Below are 6,000 nucleotides of genomic sequence, written 5' to 3' on the forward strand. Positions count from 1 at the left end.
TGTTTTTAATTTATGTTAATGACATGTTAAGTAAAAATGACATTTTAAGAAATAATTAGATGACTTCATTAAAAAAATACATATATTTCAAATTATTTTATATTAATTTAAAAATTAAAAAGAATTACATATATTTTTATATTAGTAAATCAAATCCTATTTTTTTTTTCCAAATAAATTTTCTCTTCCTATATATGTAAATAATTGACAACTATATCAAAATAGGTGCTTATCAAATGCAAATATTTAAGGTAAATTTACAAATTTAGAATAATTTTATCGGTTATAAACTTATAATCAATTCATTCTAAAAAAAACCATAAAAGATATTAGATATGTAAATATGATTTATTGCTTTTTACCTTATATATAATTTCATTTTTTAAAATTTTAATATCATTTATTTACATTAAATTTTACATATTTTTATTTTGATAATTCAAACTTCATGCATGTAAACTAAAAATTTAATTGAATTTTTTCCTATAAATAAATTCTTTTACAAATCCTCCTTTTATTGCTCAAGAAAAATCAAATATTCAAATGAAATTACATCAAAATACTATATACCAAAATTAATTAAAAAAAATTGAAAAAAATGTTGTGATTGTGAGAAGAAAGATTGGATTATAAGGAGGTCGTGTTATCGACAGTGAGCGAAAAGTACGGAGGCTCAGTGTCCTAGTAAATGGGTGTGTGTTTGATTGGAATCTGGACTCTGTCTGCAGTTGTTATGAACTTGTGGTTCATAAGCTAACTTTGAAAAGTCCATCATGCTATAGTTACTGCCCGTTGTACACTTGCAACAGCCCTTTCATTCCGCGGCCGACACTTGTCACATCGTCTATGTCAGGGGAGCATTCCCAGCGGCTTTCCCCACCAACCACCCATGCTTGTGCCCTGGGGGTAGGTAAAACTTAAACGAATGTTCGAAGGTAAAGCTTTATTGGAGAGAAGTTTTATATTTTTAAAATTTTATTTATTTATTTATTTGTGAAATATTGACTATTTAATATCATACAATTCTTAATAAATTATTTTCATGTTTTTATATATTTTTTTATTGAAATATTTAATTTTATACAACTCATGTTAAATCAAAAACAAGAAATATTTTTTTTTTTAAATTTAATATAAAATATTGATGTTATTGTTTATGTGATTTTTTTTTATTGAAATATTTTTCAATTTGTTTACATCTATCCAAAATTATAGAATGTATTTTTAAAATTAAAGAAATGTAAGAGTTTATTTGACCGAGTTTTTAAAAACTGTTTTTTATTTTTAAAAATATAAAACAGTTTTTTTAAATTTATAATATTATTTATAAATTTCAAAATGTTCAAAAACTTATTTTGATTTTTTAACTTTAAAAAAAGTTTCTAAAAAAAGTATAAGAAATTATGATGAAAATATAATAATAATAATAATAAATTAAAGTACTTATTTGACTTGTATTAAAAATAAATATTAAAATCATTTTTATCTTATATAAATTTTTGTTTCACTACAATAACAAAGTTGTTTTATAATTAAAAAAAATGATTTATCTTTAACACATATATAATTGTAAATTTAATTTTTATTTTTAATAAGACTTAACTTGAATTTGATTTCACATTATTATAAATTAATTTTATAAATTTTTTATAAAATAAAAGTAATGCATTGTCTTTAAAAACAATACAATTTTTTTCATTCAAACAAGTTTCTTGTCTTTTTATTTTAAAAAACATCTTGCCAAACACTCTAATTTTTAAAAAATTCTAAAAAAAAATTATTTTTTGTTTTCTATTTTAAAAACAATTTTTTAAAAGTACCGTCAAACCAAATGGGTCCTAATTTTATATAAAGACTAAAGAATAAAAAATAATTTTTAAAATTTTGGCAAAGGATGTTAAAAAGATTGTTTAATATTTTTAAAAAATAAAATGTTGAATTGTGAAGTTCAAAGGAATCTTATCGTGTTTTGAAGTTGATAGAAATAAAATTTCGAATTACCATCTAAATGCTCAAAATTTAGATGAATTATTTTATCGATAAATTATTTACCTTGAGTAGTGAATAAGCCTCTCCAAAAAGCCCGCGGCCTGCGGCCCGAGCCCATTTATGGATGGGCCGGGCCATGGGTCCCAATTTAGGCTCGGCCCGGCCCGACCTAGTGGGTTGACCCACCCGTAGGGCCGCCAACTCACTTTTATTTTTTTTCAAAAATCATACAACATTTCTAATATATATATAATTAATGCAAAATAGTTGCACAAAAAAGGGTCAATTCAGTTGGTGGCTAGCTCCTTTGTGGTTCCATAAGGGAAAGGGACCTTCAAAACTGAAAATTATTTAAATTTTTACCCCAGCCCGCCCAGCTTGAGGGCCCACGGGCTGGGCCACGGGCCTTAGATATACCAAGGCCCGGCCTGGCCCGTTGGAGACCCTTAGTAGTGAATAGACTATAAAAATTGAGAACACCATTTTCATAGTACAAATGCTTTAACATTCTATTTTTATGGAGAAAAAAATAGATATAACACAAGAAAAAAAACTTTCTTATAAAAACGTGTTCTTTCTTTTTTTTAAATGAGAGATAATTTTTGTATTATTATTATTATATTATGAAGGTTTTTGAGTAATTTTAACTCCTAGAAAATTATTCTCCATTTGTATTTTGTTGGATCGAGTCAGGTGAACCCATGGGTGTATCCAACTCCAAGATGTCTAGAGTATGAATTTTTTTAATTTACTATATATATATAATATTATTTTTTTACCATATATATCTGTAATATAATATTTTTATATACTTTCTTCATTTTTATCATCATACGTGTAAGAAAGAAACATTGCGTAGAATGTGAACCACTCATCTTGGCGGCGCCACCAAGTGACCTCACAATCGGACGACACTAGGATAAGCTTGACCACATTGCTCTCACCTACAAAATACGAGGGCCCACATCAGTAGCATGTAGACAAACGTGGCTTACGTTATAGCTCTTGGATCCTCTCCAAACATAGAAACATGATAAATCCTACGGACACCATCTTGTCCTTTTCTGTTGAGGATAGGGCTCAATGCATGTGAAAGCTATACCCTCCAATTACAGCCGTTCAATCGTTGACTTTTCTGGGTTGGATTTTTCAAAATTAAGAAAATGACTTCCTGCTTAGCCCATTGGAAGATGATACGAGAATTTGATTGGAGGATTTCGAATCATTTAATTTGATTATGAAATTATAAAAAAAAGAAAGTCAATTTTTATAGGTCACACCAAGATTTGTCCTCTGAAAAATTTAACCTTTTGATTTAATTGAATTGATAGATGGAAAAGGTCGTTGGTGGTGTCGTGTTTTTCAAAAAAAAAAAAAAAATCCATATGTAAATATATATATATATATATATATTTAGAAATTCGATATAATTTAAATTGCAATTTTAGATTAAGTTGGCTGAATTTATTAAAGTGAAAAAAATTGTGAAAAATATAGTATTAGGAAAAGAAAAATTATAATATATTTTGTAATTTCTTACTATTTGTTTGGTAATCGTTTTCAAAAATAATTTTGAAAAATACTTTATAAAAATTATTCTCAATTTTGTTAGAACAAAAACTTGTCGAATTTTTAATTTATTTTTAATATTTTTAAATATGTTTTAAAAATAATATTTATATCTAGTGTTTTATTTTTAATTATTTTATATATTTATACAATTATTTATTAAAACAGTTTTACTAAAACAAGTAAAAATAATTAAAAAACTTACTTAAAACATTTATTTATTTAAAATAAAAACAGTTTTTAATTATCAAATCTATTTTCTATATTTTTATTTTAAATAATATAAAATTGTTCTAAAAAATAGTTCTCGACAACCGTTTAGTATTTAATGGTAAAAAATGGTCAATAACCATGAGTCTAAATCCATGGTTAATGACCTTTTCCTATCAAGGTTTTATTTTATTTTTTATTTTTTTATAGAAAATTTGAAAGAAAATATATAAAAAAAAAATAAATTAATAATTAATTTTTATTTTAATTTTCATTTGAATTTCTTTTAGAATATGTTTGATTTTAAAAAAACATTAAGGAAAAAAATAATTTTTTAAAGTTTGGTTTCATCATAAAAAATTAAAATAAAATTAAATATAATTTAAATTAATTAAAAATTTATATATATATATATATATATATATATATATATATATAAATTATTTAATATTTTCATAAAAAAATAGATTTAAAACATCATATAAAAATAATTTATTAATTTTAAATTTACTTTTTATTTTTAAAATTTTTTATTTCTAATTTATTTCTTTTAAATTTTTTAACAACCAAATATATTCAAACTACATTAAACATGATAAAAAGAATTTGATTCATGATTTGTTGGCCAATGTGTTACTATTTATTTTATTTTTATTTTTTTTGAAATTTTTTTTAAAAGCGACATGAGAAGAAGATTTTTTTCCTTCTTTTTTTTCTTAAAAAATCTTAAATATATCTTGTATTCTAATTTATCCATTTTCCATGGATAATTATCAAAAAAAAAAAAAAAAAACAACAACAACAAAAGGACCCACATTTTGTCAAGCATGCAAGCATGCCAACGATGCCGTTCTCATCAGTCACACCACGAAAAATTCCACTCCACGTACCAGTGACAGCTCACGCTGAAAGTGAAATTCTATTATTACCCTCTCTCTCTTCTTCTCCCTCCTGCATCCGCCTCCGTGTTAAATATATTTGTCAGAAGGTAGTGGGCACCACTGGGCACAGCCTTTAGATTCAGAAGCGGTATCGACGTTCCTTTTCAATCAATATTCAATACACGAACCGCAAAACGACAACGCTTTTGCCCTTTTCTTTGGTCGTTTTGAGATGATGTCTGTGGTCCAGTCTCTGCTTCACTTCCTCCACACCTCCTTCCACTCATTCCCGCAACCACACTGCCACTGCCACCTTCTCCGTTTTATGCATGTGACTAACACACTCTTGATTTTAATATTAAAAATAAATTCCATTATTGTTATTATTATTAAGAATGTGGTTTTTTTTAATTTTTTTTTAAGAATTCCTTATTATGAATATGAAAAACATAGTTTATTTCATTAAAAGCTATAAAAATTATAATTATTTTTAGTTTTAATAAAAATATATTTAGAGTCAATTCCACAATTATTTTAGGAAATGTTTTTGAAAAAAAAATTATATATTTAACAAAATTTAGAAAATATTTTTAAAAAATATGAAAAATCATATTTTTTTTTATACACGATTATGCTAAAAACTCTTTTACTAAAAAAAGTTGAAGTAAAAATATGGTCAAATATATTCTCAAAATCACTATTTAGCTTTTCTTTTAAAAAAAGTTTGTTTCTTAAAATTTTACCAATTATTTGTGAATATTATGATTGTATTTTTTTAAAATTAATTATGATTTTTTACAATTTTAAGAATAGTTGTTTTGCGTTAATGTCTTTCTATCTATCTTAATTTTTAAAATTAATTTTTCTAGAAAGTATAGTACATGTTTAATAACATTTTTAAAAACAATTTTTAATAATATTTTTTTAAAAACTATTTTATGATGTTTTATAAATAAAAGTATGTATAAGAATTTAAAATATTTTTAACTTATTTTTAATATTTTAAAATATTTTTAAATAAGAGTTTTTATGTATATAACTTTATTTTTAATTATTATATATGTTTGTATAATTAATTTTAAAAAATAAGTGAAAATAATTAATCGACGTTTTCTAAAAACATCATTTTTTTTGTTTTTGAAAACAGAAAAATAAAATTTCTAAAATTGTTCACGATTGTCAACTATATAAAAATGTTTGTAAAAGTTAAAGAATACAATTTCTCATATCATGCCCATCTTACTCAAGTGGGAAGTGGAGTGGCATAGTCCGAATCTAAATGGGACCCATAAATAGAAATAGGTTCGAAGTATGGGAATGGGAATGGGAAAGTGGACACACGGTTCCATTC

The sequence above is a fragment of the Vitis vinifera genome, chromosome 16 (assembly GCF_030704535.1).
Source record: "Vitis vinifera cultivar Pinot Noir 40024 chromosome 16, ASM3070453v1".
NCBI classification, from domain to species: Eukaryota; Viridiplantae; Streptophyta; class Magnoliopsida; order Vitales; family Vitaceae; genus Vitis; species Vitis vinifera.